General features: G+C 35.8%; 2 long non-coding RNA genes across 2 annotated transcripts; both read left to right on the top strand.

Moving 5' to 3' along the window:
- Positions 1 to 978: 978 nt before the first annotated feature.
- Positions 979 to 2,025, top strand: LOC135085720 (uncharacterized). The gene is made up of 2 exons (XR_010260204.1): positions 979 to 1,189; positions 1,801 to 2,025. It is a non-coding gene; the product is annotated as an uncharacterized LOC135085720 (long non-coding RNA).
- Positions 2,026 to 9,277: 7,252 nt separating this feature from the next.
- On the top strand, positions 9,278 to 10,324 carry LOC135085721 (uncharacterized). Its single transcript, XR_010260205.1, has 2 exons — positions 9,278 to 9,488; positions 10,100 to 10,324. It is a non-coding gene; the product is annotated as an uncharacterized LOC135085721 (long non-coding RNA).
- The last annotated feature ends 7,760 nt before the right edge of the window (positions 10,325 to 18,084 follow it).

Raw genomic sequence — 18,084 nt, 5'->3', positions numbered from 1 at the left:
ACAAAATAATGATGTTCTTCTTAATTATTCATGAACGCTTTTTAAGATATTTAGATTTTTGCACAGACCTGTAAATGTTCAAAACTGCCCCGTAGTCGGGGCAGCCTTGAACACGCCTGGGGCAGTTTTGAATTAGTATTTTTTTCAACGAAATAAAACTGAATATTTATGAATGTGTATTTTTTAAATAATTAATAAACAAAATTCTAAATGATCAGTGTCATTTGGGATCAATTTAACATGTTTATTTTATTTTAAATCACTCTGTACAAAGTAACACAAAACTTAGGGATATTATTAAATAAAAAGTAAATATAAGATATATCAATTAACTAAATACTAATAAACTTTCTGTTTAATGATACATCAAAGACAAAACTGCATAATTTTAAAAATATCAATCAACTACTAAAACTAGCTTTTGCCCGGACTTCACCCAGCTTGAAATTTTATCTGTTACAGTAAAGCAATCTGCTTATTTTTTATGTAAGAACCTTCTACGAAGTATTAGAAAACTTAAAGTTTCATAATACCACTGAAAAAAGAAAATTGATAAAGTTCAAAGGTGCCCCAACCATTTCGTTCAAAGCTGCCCCATGGGTATATTTCCAGAAAAAAACATAAATTTCATAACGGAACATACTTTTATGTTGCAATTTCTTATCAAATCTTCATTGAAACTATTTAAACTTCCATATAGTAAACAAACCACTCACTATTTTATAACACTACGTCCACAAAAACCTTAGAACCAAAATAAAAAAGTGCGAAACTGGCAGTCAAAAATAAAAAAGCACTTTTACCGGTTAACCTACAGTTAAATATTAAAAATGAGATGTGACAGCTATGCGCATCAGTGCTGGCAATATAAATTATGATTTATACCATTGTAGCCTAAACCAGTGATTTTTAAATTCATTTGTTCTAAGCTGCCCCTGTCCAAAGCTGCCCCCCTCTCCCCTACTTTACATTTCTTGTGGGCTGCCCACAGGGAAGAATTGCGGAGAAGGCGGAAAATGCGAGAATTAGCCAGAATATATGAAGAAAATTTTGAAGACATGCCAGAGCTTCTGTTCAGGCAACGTTACAGGCTTAACAAAGGCCAATTTCAGGAGCTTTGTCATATATTGAAACATTGAAACAGGAAACCTCTTTGCGGGGAAATACAATAATTTCTCTGGAATCCAAGGTTTAATATCTTACATAATATTATTTAAATGCGAAAGTGTGTGTGAATGTATGTTTATGCGAGTATAAAGATAAAGATACATTTATTTGTTCAAACATGTGTAGGTACCTACATAAGGTGTTAAGTCAGCATTTAAAATGGTATCAACATGTCTTACCTTTGCGGTGTACAAATTAAAATTAAATTAAAAGAGTACTATGAATGTTACTCTTTCACGCAAAAACTACTGAAGGGATTTTGTTGAAACTTTATAGTATTATTGTATAAACGTCATAATAACATCCTACTAATATTATAAATGCGAAAGTTTGGATGTCTGGATGTCCGTATGGATGTTTGAGTTTGTTACTCTTTCACGCAAAAACTACTGAACGGATTTTAATGAAACCATACAGTATTATTTTTTATAACACAGAATAACATTATAGGCTATAGGGGTAAAACAGGATCCACGCATACAAAGTCGCGGGCGGCCGCTAGTGCCCAATATATTGTTTGGATAAATTATCTATCAAATTATTATCTTCTTAGTTTCTTCTCCCTTTTCTTTATTTTAAGAAATGCTGTCAAAATATCTGATTACTTAACTAAAACTTGTAATATTGTTTAAGATGAGCTGCCTGCAGGATCTGTTGCAACAGCCACTTTTCTGGAGCATTTTAACAATTTATTTGATTTACTTAATGCGCATGCATTCACCAGACTGGCAAGAAGGGAAGCAATCAGTGTGTATAATATTAATTAAAAGATTTTGTTTAATAGAGAACAGAAGGTTCTCCACTGAATCTGCCTAGTAAAGGCTGCCAAAAAAAAATAAAAATATTAAAAAATTCATACCTCCTTGTTTTATTGAAGCAGCTCTATAATGTACATTTGTTTAGTTTTGAGCAAGTTAGAGCAGTTAAGCCATAAAATTTGTTTCTTCATAACTTCTTGCTTTAAATTAAATGAATGAATGAATAAATAAAACTTGAATAATTGTGAAAGAACTGCGCTGCCCAGACAGTAGATTTATTAAATTAGTTATAGCTTTCGATGTTTAGGTTTCACAAATTGAATACCTTACTATGAAGTTTTCACAGTTATATCCTAAATCCTCTCAAAATTTGGTTGTGTTGGATGAGTTTTTTGAAAAGATCACTCTGTCCAGGGATATCCGTAACCGAAACTTTCGGTTATCCGAAACCGTAACCGATTTAAAAGTTTCGGATGTAGGCAGTTTTAATTGTTTTTGTATAGCATTATATGTAAAGGCAAAACAGTCTGATTTACCTTTATAATGCCATCTAGTATAAATTTATATTATTTATTCGATGTAAAGTGTGCGGCCATGAATGAACCGAAAAAAATATCCGTAACCGAAACCGGTATAATATTATTCCTATATCCGTAACCGTATCCATAACCGAAACTACATAATATCCATAACAGCCCTAAGTAACTCAGTCCACACGCACATGGCTCAAGGGTATAGGTATTTACAGCTTAATTACTATCCATTCGCTTTAAGTTTGCCGCTGGCGATATGACGTCACTCGAAGGGAAACGTCTATAACTATAACAAACTATATTTAGAATGTTTTTTATTTATTAATATTGATAAGAATTGTGTATTTGCATAAAATAAGACACATTAATTGCGTTTAATCACTAACCGATTGCCTTGAATCGCGGTTGGGGGAGGGGACGCGCGTTTAGTTATGGAGTAGTGTCGATGGGAATGAAGATGAATGGTCCTTATAAATAACCCATTACCCAGGACACTACTGGCTTGGTAGTGTAGAAGGGAAAAAATATTCCCCACGACACTACTGGTAGTGTGGTTTGTTGGTGCGGTCGGTCAGAAGGGCGGCAAACTTAGCGCGAACGGGTAGTATGTGAGCCATTCCACACGTGTACATAGGTACGAGTAGTACCTATGGCATGCTATGCTAATAATAATTATTATTGTCTTTGCAACACGTCTAGCATAAATATGTAGGGTATACCTACTAGGTAAAAATAGGTGATTTATTGTAGGGCTTTTGTTCACACGGAAAAAATGACAAAGTTTTTAGTTACTTATCAAATAGGTAGTAGTAACATATATGTAGAAAACAGGAACTTAGATGCCAACGAAAGAAAATAGGCTATCAAATGTTGTTTTGGGGACTTACCTTTATAAAAATATCACATTTAAAAATTCATACCATTTGTTGTTATTTAAAAAACAATGTCAATTTTGACGATTAACTGAAAGTCTATTATCTATGAATATAGTAGCGATATATGGTATCCAGCGGCAATGGCAGTGCAAAATTTTGACAATGACTGTAGTTATCATACTTCGAGTTTGTCCATGGAGACGGCAAAAGTCCTTTAGTTGGCCATAAAGTAAACTTAACGAAAAATGTTACTTAATTGATACCGAGGCGCAACCTGGAAGCATTGCTAAGTGTGCTCCTCGTTACTGGTTCATCGTTCGTCATCGTCATTGTTCGTAAAAACCGGGTCGCGGCAGGCAAATAATAAAATTAGTCTTATGTCTTCTCCCTTATTAACTTCGATGGATAAATAGCTAAACCTCCTTGCGCGTAACTGACGTTTGTTGGAAAACCGATTTTTTCAGGCCATCGGATTTTAATTTCAAAAGTCATTGACCAATCCCAGTTCATATAATAACTATTATGACGTTTTCTATTGGCCAAAAGATTTAACTCTCTAAAAATCCGCGTGCAACCATATCCTGCCTAAATATTGTGCACTTTATTGAGCACAGATTAAACAAGCTAAATGACAAATAGAATAGATTGAAATGACAGATTGCACTTGAATTACCCTATGGGCTAATTCAAATGCATTTGTCGAGAGTAGAAATCGTCTGTCAAATAATTTTCTAGTAATCAATTTTGAACTGATTGTCAAGGTAATACAGTTGAAAATTGAATATCAAAGCCAGACTACGCCTAATGTCAGATCAGCCGATGGTAGATGCCAAATTTCCAATATCGCGTACGAAGACGGAGAACTTTGTCAATATAGTGGTACATAAGGGTCATAATTAGTGGATGCCGACGATTTTCGCGCTGTCATCTCAACGACTGCCCACCCTTGTCGTTAGAGCAGTCGACTGGATAGAAAGCATGGAAATAACATGGTGATTGATAAACTAGGTGCAAATAAACATATTTTATAAACACAGAATGCTTTTTGCTTAAATTTGAACATAAATTTACCATAATATAACTTATTACACTTATGTCTGGATTTGTAAGCAGAAATATGGATAGGTACCTACTGGATGGAGTGGATGACATAGTGGATGGAGTGTTTTGTAAAACTGCAAAAAAACTTTACCACTAGCTGCTACTAACTGTAACTTACACAAACTTCTGCCGTTCACCGCTAGGGGCGCTGTGCAATCTGCCATACATTTTGTACGCACTTGGTAAGGTTAAACTTATGGTAGAGCTACAGAACTTTCATATAATAAATTATCATGCGCAAAAATTAGTCTGTTTGGGCCCGCCATACACGGACAGTTCGAGCAATTAGCCAGTGGTCAACATAAAGGCACGGACCGCTTTTGCAGCCAGTCAACAGCTTGAATCTACCATTGATAGGTAACTGCTGGAGTAGTTGGTAGTGAAACTGCTCAACAGGTCACAATTTCATTTTCATTCAAATCAGTAGCAACATTGATTTTGAGGAAGAGGAACCACTGCTACTTTGTAATATTTGCTCGAGCAGTCAGTATAAAATATACCTGGCAACTGAAATTTCACCGTGCCGAAGTAGTCACAACTGCTCGAGCAGTACCGTGTATGTGTGTATGTAGAAATCAGTTGCAGCTAGAAGCTGTCGTAATTGTGTAAGAGTGCCTAAAATGATTTGTGTCTTAGTTTTACTGCTATAAATTTATACTACCCATACCAATATTATAAATGCAAAAGGAATCTGTCTGTCTTGCTTTCAACCGATTTTGATGAAATTTGGCATAGAGATAGTTTAACTCCCGGGAAAGGACATAGATAGTTTTTATCCCGGTTTTTGAAACAGGGACGCGCACGGTAATGTATTTCGGTGACAGACAAAATTCCACGCGGGCGAAGCCGCGGGCGGAAAGTTAGTATAAGTATTATAACCCATGCTTAGAAAGGCACGATAAATGTTGGTCTGGGCTAATATCTCTTTTCGTCATTTTCAAAGGCTTTACAACAGTTTTTAACTGTATTATCACATTGTAACACCTATATTACTATTATGGAAGCAATAAACGTATTGAGTATTGAGTATTTGATAAAATCTAACATTAAGATTGACCCCTTCCCTCGCACACCCACATCTCTCCACCTAGATTAAATTATTGTCATTATTTACTGTGTTCATTTGATTTGGTGCATAATCTGAAAACCATTTAAAGATTTAACCATTTACAATGAAAATAATTAGCTCGAATTCGTATAGTTTTTTTTATTTGTCATTTTTGACAATTAGTGTAATGTTTTAAATAAGACCGAAAATGATACGATTTTCTTTATGGTTTTTGTATTAGTTTGTTTTTAAAATTCACTTTATAGTAAATTACAGATAAATCCAGATTTAATCACAGTGTTATTTATTAAACTAGCTGTGCCCGCGACTTCGTCCGCGTGGAATAATGACTTTGGGTAGGCACTTTTAATAATTTAGTCTAATTATTTTACAAATAGCTTTTGCCCGCCACTTCGTCCGTGGAGAAGTCGAAAACGTTCTCATACGATTATTTTTAAATGTTTTAACGTTATTATCTAAATGTTTAAATACTTTTAAAATATAAAAATCAGGTTAAATAAACATGAAAATATTTTTTTCTTATATTTTATGAATATGCAGCTCGGCCTTTGATCCGGTGAAAGTTACTCGGTGGTATTATTTTTTTACAACGAAATCGAAAACTACACCTACCGCAGTATTATTGGTAAACTTTTTTTTTATATTTTCCTACGGGTGCTAGAATCACCAAGCTTCCAGCATGCCACTGGCCGTGGGAGAAGGAGCTTTTCCTCAAGACTACTCCCACTACCTCAAGGGCCTCCGCCAAAACTCTCGCGCGAAAATGAGTTTATGTATATGTTACGGTTAATGTGATAAATTGAAAATTATTAATAATAACCGGTTATTATGAATAATTACCGACAGTCGCGGTAAAAGTGATAAATTAATCACATTTAACAGTGATTATTTAATAATTCAACCTTAGTACTAACAAATTTCATAAAAGAGAACAACATCTTGTGTACGTACTCGTGTACAGCCAAACTTTTAAACGTTTTGATATCATATATTAATATAATTTGGCATAATGAGTTTGGAATGTTTCTTGCATAATATTACTTTTCCATGATGCCTATAACATAATGTTTTGATTTAAAGTGAAAAATAGGTTAAGGTGCGGCGGTTTAGTTTTATACACACATAAATGACCTCATATTAATCACATTTACCAAATCATGCGGTAATTATTCATAATAACCGGCGATTATTCATAATTTTCACATTTATCACTTTGACCGTAACATATACAGCGCAAGCAGGTGCCCGCGGCATGACTTTCATGCATTACTATGCATTGTTGGGCGAGCGCACGCAGCGGGCACCCACTCCGAGGTTAAGTGGAGGCCCCTAGAGTATGGTAGTCGTTAACATGACGTCATGATTGTAAAAAAATGCACTAATGAGTAATTAATATCAACTTTGAAGCAAATCACCACTAAAATAACTTTCTACCCCTTTTTAACATAGTTAGGGGGTGCATTTCACTAAAATACGAAACACGTCTTCCATTAATTCTGTTATAGAATGCTTATGCAAAATTTTAAGTAGATTGGACGAAGGAATGTCGTTATTTCATACAAACTTTGCCCCTCCTTTTTACCTCCTTAGGGGTAGAATTTTGGAAAATCCTTTCTTATCAGATGCTTACGTCATACAAAGAACACACCGTCCAAGTTTCAGGTATTTACGATCAGCGGTTTAGGCTGTGCATTGATCCATCAGTAGCGCGCGTAGTACCTACTTGATCATTATTTTGCTGCGATGTGATTTTAAAACTGGGATATCTCCTAAGATATTTATTGAAATCGAATGGTGTAAAGGGCAAGAATGTTTAAAATTAAATACTTGTGGTGAATAATTTATTTATTTGGATAAGGATTAATATCATGTTTATAAAAACACCTTCGCAAATAATGCATTATTTTAAAACAGATTTTTTTTGCATAAAAATGGTTACTATGAGCCAACCTTAAAAGATAGACTAATGCTACCGCGGACTTTTTTAAAGAGCTTTTAAAGGGGAACAATCCTGTCATACATGATTTTTGCGAAACTTTAACCGTTTACGCAGGTTCAGCTCTCAAAAGGTAAAAATTCATTGATTTGAAATATTCTTGATTGGTGCTCCGCTCCTATTGGTCTTAGCGTGATGATAAATAGCCTAAAGCCTTCAGGAACTAACGGGCTATCCAACACAAAAATATTTTTTCAAATCGGTCCAGTAGTTCCTGAGATTAGCGCGTTCAACCAAACAAACAAACAAACTCTTCAGCTTTATAATATTAGTATAATTATAAATGTCTTCATTAAAGTAAATATATTATGTAATTTTAACAGAGGGACTTATATTAGGCTGTCTTTACATAACTAAATTATTATTTTATAGCTCTAATGTAAACTTTCATCAATCATTCCTCCCTCCAATCCAATGACATATAAAAACATCTTAAAGATGACCTAAACTCTATGCCTAAACTGAACTGTCCCACCAAACTCATTGACAAGGGGGCGCTACCGTCGTTCAACTATATAGTTTCCAACATGGCAAAAAATCGGAACCAGCGATCCGGTATTGACGGTGGCGCCCCGCTGCCAATGTCAAGGTTTTATTTCTATCATATTTTTTTTACCACCAAAACTGTCAGATGCTATTTTTCAAATAGCCCTATCCTACTATTTGATACAAAATCTAACGAAATGAATAGGGGAGAGGGGGGCAGCTTTGAACAATTTTCATAGTTTATTAAATATCTTCTAAATTTGACTGATTTCATTAATTTTTTCTTCCTAGATAGAGGTCATGGTTATCACACAACAAAATAATGATGTTCTTCTTAATTATTCATGAACGCTTTTTAAGATATTTAGATTTTTGCACAGACCTGTAAATGTTCAAAACTGCCCCGTAGTCGGGGCAGCCTTGAACACGCCTGGGGCAGTTTTGAATTAGTATTTTTTTCAACGAAATAAAACTGAATATTTATGAATGTGTATTTTTTAAATAATTAATAAACAAAATTCTAAATGATCAGTGTCATTTGGGATCAATTTAACATGTTTATTTTATTTTAAATCACTCTGTACAAAGTAACACAAAACTTAGGGATATTATTAAATAAAAAGTAAATATAAGATATATCAATTAACTAAATACTAATAAACTTTCTGTTTAATGATACATCAAAGACAAAACTGCATAATTTTAAAAATATCAATCAACTACTAAAACTAGCTTTTGCCCGGACTTCACCCAGCTTGAAATTTTATCTGTTACAGTAAAGCAATCTGCTTATTTTTTATGTAAGAACCTTCTACGAAGTATTAGAAAACTTAAAGTTTCATAATACCACTGAAAAAAGAAAATTGATAAAGTTCAAAGGTGCCCCAACCATTTCGTTCAAAGCTGCCCCATGGGTATATTTCCAGAAAAAAACATAAATTTCATAACGGAACATACTTTTATGTTGCAATTTCTTATCAAATCTTCATTGAAACTATTTAAACTTCCATATAGTAAACAAACCACTCACTATTTTATAACACTACGTCCACAAAAACCTTAGAACCAAAATAAAAAAGTGCGAAACTGGCAGTCAAAAATAAAAAAGCACTTTTACCGGTTAACCTACAGTTAAATATTAAAAATGAGATGTGACAGCTATGCGCATCAGTGCTGGCAATATAAATTATGATTTATACCATTGTAGCCTAAACCAGTGATTTTTAAATTCATTTGTTCTAAGCTGCCCCTGTCCAAAGCTGCCCCCCTCTCCCCTACTTTACATTTCTTGTGGGCTGCCCACAGGGAAGAATTGCGGAGAAGGCGGAAAATGCGAGAATTAGCCAGAATATATGAAGAAAATTTTGAAGACATGCCAGAGCTTCTGTTCAGGCAACGTTACAGGCTTAACAAAGGCCAATTTCAGGAGCTTTGTCATATATTGAAACATTGAAACAGGAAACCTCTTTGCGGGGAAATACAATAATTTCTCTGGAATCCAAGGTTTAATATCTTACATAATATTATTTAAATGCGAAAGTGTGTGTGAATGTATGTTTATGCGAGTATAAAGATAAAGATACATTTATTTGTTCAAACATGTGTAGGTACCTACATAAGGTGTTAAGTCAGCATTTAAAATGGTATCAACATGTCTTACCTTTGCGGTGTACAAATTAAAATTAAATTAAAAGAGTACTATGAATGTTACTCTTTCACGCAAAAACTACTGAAGGGATTTTGTTGAAACTTTATAGTATTATTGTATAAACGTCATAATAACATCCTACTAATATTATAAATGCGAAAGTTTGGATGTCTGGATGTCCGTATGGATGTTTGAGTTTGTTACTCTTTCACGCAAAAACTACTGAACGGATTTTAATGAAACCATACAGTATTATTTTTTATAACACAGAATAACATTATAGGCTATAGGGGTAAAACAGGATCCACGCATACAAAGTCGCGGGCGGCCGCTAGTGCCCAATATATTGTTTGGATAAATTATCTATCAAATTATTATCTTCTTAGTTTCTTCTCCCTTTTCTTTATTTTAAGAAATGCTGTCAAAATATCTGATTACTTAACTAAAACTTGTAATATTGTTTAAGATGAGCTGCCTGCAGGATCTGTTGCAACAGCCACTTTTCTGGAGCATTTTAACAATTTATTTGATTTACTTAATGCGCATGCATTCACCAGACTGGCAAGAAGGGAAGCAATCAGTGTGTATAATATTAATTAAAAGATTTTGTTTAATAGAGAACAGAAGGTTCTCCACTGAATCTGCCTAGTAAAGGCTGCCAAAAAAAAATAAAAATATTAAAAAATTCATACCTCCTTGTTTTATTGAAGCAGCTCTATAATGTACATTTGTTTAGTTTTGAGCAAGTTAGAGCAGTTAAGCCATAAAATTTGTTTCTTCATAACTTCTTGCTTTAAATTAAATGAATGAATGAATAAATAAAACTTGAATAATTGTGAAAGAACTGCGCTGCCCAGACAGTAGATTTATTAAATTAGTTATAGCTTTCGATGTTTAGGTTTCACAAATTGAATACCTTACTATGAAGTTTTCACAGTTATATCCTAAATCCTCTCAAAATTTGGTTGTGTTGGATGAGTTTTTTGAAAAGATCACTCTGTCCAGGGATATCCGTAACCGAAACTTTCGGTTATCCGAAACCGTAACCGATTTAAAAGTTTCGGATGTAGGCAGTTTTAATTGTTTTTGTATAGCATTATATGTAAAGGCAAAACAGTCTGATTTACCTTTATAATGCCATCTAGTATAAATTTATATTATTTATTCGATGTAAAGTGTGCGGCCATGAATGAACCGAAAAAAATATCCGTAACCGAAACCGGTATAATATTATTCCTATATCCGTAACCGTATCCATAACCGAAACTACATAATATCCATAACAGCCCTAAGTAACTCAGTCCACACGCACATGGCTCAAGGGTATAGGTATTTACAGCTTAATTACTATCCATTCGCTTTAAGTTTGCCGCTGGCGATATGACGTCACTCGAAGGGAAACGTCTATAACTATAACAAACTATATTTAGAATGTTTTTTATTTATTAATATTGATAAGAATTGTGTATTTGCATAAAATAAGACACATTAATTGCGTTTAATCACTAACCGATTGCCTTGAATCGCGGTTGGGGGAGGGGACGCGCGTTTAGTTATGGAGTAGTGTCGATGGGAATGAAGATGAATGGTCCTTATAAATAACCCATTACCCAGGACACTACTGGCTTGGTAGTGTAGAAGGGAAAAAATATTCCCCACGACACTACTGGTAGTGTGGTTTGTTGGTGCGGTCGGTCAGAAGGGCGGCAAACTTAGCGCGAACGGGTAGTATGTGAGCCATTCCACACGTGTACATAGGTACGAGTAGTACCTATGGCATGCTATGCTAATAATAATTATTATTGTCTTTGCAACACGTCTAGCATAAATATGTAGGGTATACCTACTAGGTAAAAATAGGTGATTTATTGTAGGGCTTTTGTTCACACGGAAAAAATGACAAAGTTTTTAGTTACTTATCAAATAGGTAGTAGTAACATATATGTAGAAAACAGGAACTTAGATGCCAACGAAAGAAAATAGGCTATCAAATGTTGTTTTGGGGACTTACCTTTATAAAAATATCACATTTAAAAATTCATACCATTTGTTGTTATTTAAAAAACAATGTCAATTTTGACGATTAACTGAAAGTCTATTATCTATGAATATAGTAGCGATATATGGTATCCAGCGGCAATGGCAGTGCAAAATTTTGACAATGACTGTAGTTATCATACTTCGAGTTTGTCCATGGAGACGGCAAAAGTCCTTTAGTTGGCCATAAAGTAAACTTAACGAAAAATGTTACTTAATTGATACCGAGGCGCAACCTGGAAGCATTGCTAAGTGTGCTCCTCGTTACTGGTTCATCGTTCGTCATCGTCATTGTTCGTAAAAACCGGGTCGCGGCAGGCAAATAATAAAATTAGTCTTATGTCTTCTCCCTTATTAACTTCGATGGATAAATAGCTAAACCTCCTTGCGCGTAACTGACGTTTGTTGGAAAACCGATTTTTTCAGGCCATCGGATTTTAATTTCAAAAGTCATTGACCAATCCCAGTTCATATAATAACTATTATGACGTTTTCTATTGGCCAAAAGATTTAACTCTCTAAAAATCCGCGTGCAACCATATCCTGCCTAAATATTGTGCACTTTATTGAGCACAGATTAAACAAGCTAAATGACAAATAGAATAGATTGAAATGACAGATTGCACTTGAATTACCCTACAGTTCCTCTGTGGTTGAGAATTCAGGGTGAAGCTCGCTTCCACCTTCGGCCTGATCATCACTTACCATCAGGTGAGATACAGGCCAAGAGCTTCCTCGTTGTGGATAAAAAAAACCTGGATACGGGCAACGTAGGACCGGTCGTTATGGAAATCCTTGGGAGAGGCCTTTATCCAGCAGTGGACGTCATTTTGCTGAAACGAACGGACGAACAATGGGCATCACAAAGATAAAAATCTACATAAAAAGACATTATAGTAGCATAATAGCACAAAAAAAAAGTATACTGAGCAGTGCCACCTTGTAGCAATGGCGATGCCTATTGCAATGGGACCCCACTAATGGGTTTTCAGTGTGCCCCATAATTACAAATTAGTGTCAGCTAGCTGCGGTTCTGGTAGAGTACCTATACTAGCACTCCAAGTCTCCACCTGGATATCTGTTACTAAGGGACAAATAAGCAAACATCAGGCCTCCCCAACTAAAATGAATTGATGATGATGATGATGTAGGAGCAAAGCTTGTACTATGGGTGCCAGAGGCATTAGAATCATCAGAATTGAATCCAGCTCTTATAGATATTTTAAGACCTATCTATATGTTTTGTGCTTTATTAAGTAACAATAACTGTAAGTCGCGTCGTGATCGTGTCATGCAGTGTAAAACTTGCTGCCCCTCAATTAATTTTGGTAACATCTTTGTTGGTTCTTCATACTATTTCCTAGTCTAGGAGACAGACATCAGCGTATAAAATTGATACATAATTAGTGTGATTTTTCCACCAACTTGTTTGTTATAACATTTATTCTGTGACCGAACCCATAAGTTGATAAAAGACTGCTTCGGGACAATCATTGGGTTATAATTTTAAAACACAGCACGGCATCAGCCGATAAGATGTCCTAAAGTGGCTGTAGGGCTATTCGTTCGTTCGTTAGTACAGCCGAAAGACGTCCACAGCTGGACAAAGGCCTCCCCAAGGATTTCCACAAAGACCGGTCCTGCGCCGCTCGCATACAGGCACTTCCCGCGACCTTCACCAGATCGTCGGTCCACCTAGTGGGAGGCCTGCTCACGCCTGAAACGGCCTGTTGTGTAGGGCTATATTAGAAGCGTATTTATTTATGTATGCCCTGAAAAGGTCCTATATTATGCACTAGCCTACAAACAATTTGAATTTAAAAATGCTGAAATGAACGAAAAATCTCTAACCTATAGTATGTATTATAGTTTTGAAGTCTATCTCTTAGACTACAATGATTAACGACCATCAGAAATAATTGAATTGATAATCCATTAGATATTGTTTTATAACAACACTGTTATTGGGTGATTTATGGGTTTATTTAATAATCTGAACGTAATAACGGTAACAGTGATTCTGGGACCGATAACCGTAGTTAAATCATTATCAAGTCTAAGTAGATCTTCAAAAAATTCTAGACAATTTTTCACTTGAGTAAAACTGGTTCAGATGAGTCTCGAACTATGACCATATTTAGCACAAATAACTGAATAAAGAATCATCATCATCATCATCTCAGCCACAGGACGTCCACTGCTGAACATAGGCCTCCCCCAATGCTTTCCATGTTGCCCGGTTGGTAGCGGCCTGCGTCCAGCGCTTTCCTGCTACCTTGATGATGTCGTCGGTCCACCTTGTGGGTGGACGTCCCAAGCTGCGTTTCCGGTACGCGACCTCCACTCCAGAACTTTGCTGCCCCATCGGCCGTCAGTTCTGCGTACTTTGTGCCCTGCCCATTGTCACTTCAGCTTGCTAATCCGTCGGGCTATGTCAGCGACTTTAGTTCGTTTACGGAATAAAGAATGTTTCTTTTAAATAAACAGCAGTGTAGATCTATCAGAATAATAAGATTACCCTCACTCTTCCCGTGGATGTCGTAAGAGGCGACTAAGGGACAAATATGCGAGCATCAGGCCTCCCCAACCCGTCTGGCCAGCGTGGGGAGTGTAGGACAAATCCTTCATTTGCCTCTGGTAAATTAGAGAGGGTCGTGCTCCTGCAGTGGAGGTCATTTAAACCTGGTAATGTTGCACGTAATACAACTCAATTATTCCTACTGTTTGGTTCTGTTTATAGTTTGGTAAATAAGTCACAGTGGTATTGTTGAGTCAATTGATTCTTTCATTTTGTGTGTCAGTAAGGCATGTAACATAAAAGTAAATCTGTCGAAAGTTATTTTGGTATTACTTATTAATATTTGCCCCTTTAATTTTATGGTATTGTAAAATACTTTTTCTTTGTGTTATACTCGTACCTGCCGGCGTGAGGATAAGCTTTAATTAACTTTTTAAATCAGTCTGTGAGTCATTTAGATCTGAAGACCTGGCACTTACACTGATGATTCATCTTCATCATCAGGTCATTTAGTCTCCACAGCAGGAGCACGACCCTCTTCAATTTACCAGAGGCAAATGGAGGATTTGTCCTACACTCCCCACGCTGGCCAGACGGGTTGGGGAGGCCTGATGCTCGCATATTTGTCCCAGTTGCCTCTTGCTTGGGACATCAACGGGAAGATAAATGACGAAAAATAAGATTTTGTTTTCCTTGAATAACTTTGTTATTATTAATTTGTTTTTATTTATCTCAATCTCTTTTTATTTGTTTAGCGGAGCTTATGTCCCAATATTGTTGCCATTACAAAGTTTTCTTTCTTGTTTTTGGAGCAGGAATTAAATAAGTTCAATATTACTTACATTGTCATAAGCTTAAGGGTTACGCATTCAGCTTAAGCTGATCAAGTTATAAGTATTATTGTGCGACAATAATTCACATCCGAATTCCGATCTCGTAACGTATAACCTCAAAAAACCGGTCAAGTGCGAGAATGACTCTCTTACGGCGGGTTCCGTACCATCATTTAAGATACACAACAAGTTCAACAGAAAAACATTAGGTGGTAAAAACATTACAGGATCAGTTGTTGAGGAAATCCTTGGGGGAGGCCAGCAGCAGCAGTGGACAGCATTTCGCTGAAACGAAAGACGACCCTCTCTTTTTTACCAGAGGCAAATTTGGCCTACACTCTTTACGCGGGCCAGACGGGTTGGGGAGGCCTGATGCTCGCATATTTGTCCTTTAGTCTCCGCTTGCTCTATCCACGGGAAAAATGGGGGTCTATTCTACTCTGCCGGGCCCAAGCGATATTTTATATATTTTTTTAATGTGTATTACGACTTTTATGGCGGCAGTTACCTACACGTCTGTAAACTTTGGCATCCTTTAAGTACGGAACTCCAAAATTAATCTGCCTCCTTTTCCTTTTGATTCATTTGTACTTAGTTACTTCTTGGAAGGCCTATATAACTTTGACATTTAACATTCACATACAGTCAACCGCATATATGTGATCCAGTCACTTTTATTCCAACTACATAAGATGATAGTTGTTTAGTTTTATGTACAGCCAGCGTCAAAAAGTTGGCCGTCAATTAAGTACATTATCAAAAAATATTGGACACGTACATTTTTATTTATCAATCATACAAGTAATTACGAAATTATGATGCGTTGAAGTTCCGTTGACATCACAAAGTGCTACACTTTAAGCACGACTTGACGTCACGAGCTTCTTTTGCAGTTTAGCGCGCTTTATCCCTTTAAATTTTCATTAGTTTTAAAAAGTGAAAAATACGTGTCGAGTATTTTTTGACAAGTTAACCGACGGACTACATCAAACTCTTTCTTTTTTACCCATGAAACATCCCTTTGTGATATCAGCTTTTTGGCCACTTTGAGTGTCCGAACCATAGAGATATAGAGAGATGCCAACTAATGAGCTGAGTTCGAAACTTACACACAAAGTAATCAAAATATGTGCTCATTATCCACTGCGATATCAGTACTCAACGTTCGAATAATCTTTAGTACTAATCTATGATACACTTTACCACTTTACACTTTACCATACACTACACACTTGCAATACACTGACCATGCGATAATGCTTGTTTAATTTACTTTAATCTAATTTAGTCTAATTAATTTAATTTATAATATTTCTTTTCAAATTTATAAAGTTTATAAATACATAATTATTATTTGATTAGTGACACGGAATTTCATACCCAGTTCACATATAATTTGTTTTAGTGTTCACTTACCTACCCACGTTAACTTATTTAAAAATGTTTTAGTAATAGAATGTGTTTCTTTAATTGGCTTATGTTCAAGTTGTATCTTCCTGCACATTTATGTACAATTTAATGCTGTTGAAACATTGTTAAACAAATAAAATAAAATAAAACAAAAAAATACTGTGCAAGCAATGTAAACTGTTTAAATTATGACGTCTGCAGCAATGTGTTCTGTTTTTGGGCATATTGCGACACCGGCCCCGCCCCTTTTGTCACATCTCCCTTTAGTTTTTGTGATCTGTGGTCCGAATTATTTGACGCTAACTGTACTCGTACTCTGTACAACAATAAGATGCTTTCGTTTTCAAGATGGTATCACTCGAATATCGACCGTAATGTGTCAACAATAGAGCCATCTTGAATGTCACTGTGTCAGATTGTCATTCAGATGCGCGGGAGTGGGTGTTTGGTCTATTTGTGGACATGTGTAGGTACGTTTTAGTTATAATATGTACTTTATTATTATAATCTGAATCTATTTAAGAACTTACTAGTTCTCACACCTCAATTTCTTTTTAAATAAGTAGCTTCATCATCATCATCTCAGCCATAGGACGTCCACTGCTGAACATAGGCCTCCTCAATGCTTTCCACGTTGATCGATTGGTAGCGGCCTGCGTCCAGCGCTTCCCTGCTACCTTTACGATGTCGTCGGTCCACCTTATAGGTGGACGTCCCACGCTGCGTATTCCGTAATAAGTAGCTTGGTGACTTTTTATAACATTATCAGCAATGTCCTTTTCTAATCTAAATCCATTACATTGAAAAAAAAAAGTTGTTCGTTCGTTTCAGCCAAATGACGTCCACTGCTGGACAAAGGCTTCCCCCAAAGATTTTCATAACGACCGGTCCTGCGTTGCCCTCACCCATTTACTTTCCGCAAACTTCACCAGATCGTCGGTCCACCTAGTGGCGGGCCTGCCCATACTACGTAGCTGTGTTTTAAATAATACCTATTTATCACTTCAATACACTTTAGAATACAAAATCTCTATTTTTGAGGATTCCGGGAGAAGCTCGCTTCCACCTTCGGTCTATCCATCACTTTTCATAGCTGAGAAGCAGGCCAAAAGCTTAAAATAAATAATTATAAATGAAAATCGGTAAAATGGAAACTGGTGAACATCTGTAATCATGCTTTCTGTTCAACTACCCTCCATGGAATACCACTTCAGCTTGCCAGTCCAGTGTGATATATCGATGACTTTGGTTGCAAAGTCGCCAAACAATAATACGATTGAATTTTGATAATGCTATGCACTAAAAAGACGATCGCAATGACCTGGTTTGGTATGACGAATCACACATTGTACGATTGTCAGTGCAGCATAACTGTATCATGACGTGCTGCACAATGAAGAATGCAGAGGCTGGCAACATTGCTGAAATAAAATATCAATGGAAAAAGTTCAAACTACAATTTCCAATAAACTTATGTCCGTTGTCACCGTCAATCCCTAATTTTTAAGTGACCCATATGAAAACAAATTTCCATGTGTTACCTACCATAAGGGTCACTTAAAAATAGGGACTGATGGTGAAAATGGGCATTAGTTTACTTAATTATATAAAATATATAAATATTTAATCATCACCATAATCAGGGCAGGTATC

Source organism: Ostrinia nubilalis, chromosome 29 (genome assembly GCF_963855985.1).
Source record: "Ostrinia nubilalis chromosome 29, ilOstNubi1.1, whole genome shotgun sequence".
Classification (NCBI taxonomy): Eukaryota; Metazoa; Arthropoda; class Insecta; order Lepidoptera; family Crambidae; genus Ostrinia; species Ostrinia nubilalis.
The sequence above is the reverse complement of the archived record's forward strand: the minus strand, read 5'-3'. Positions and strand labels throughout refer to the sequence as shown.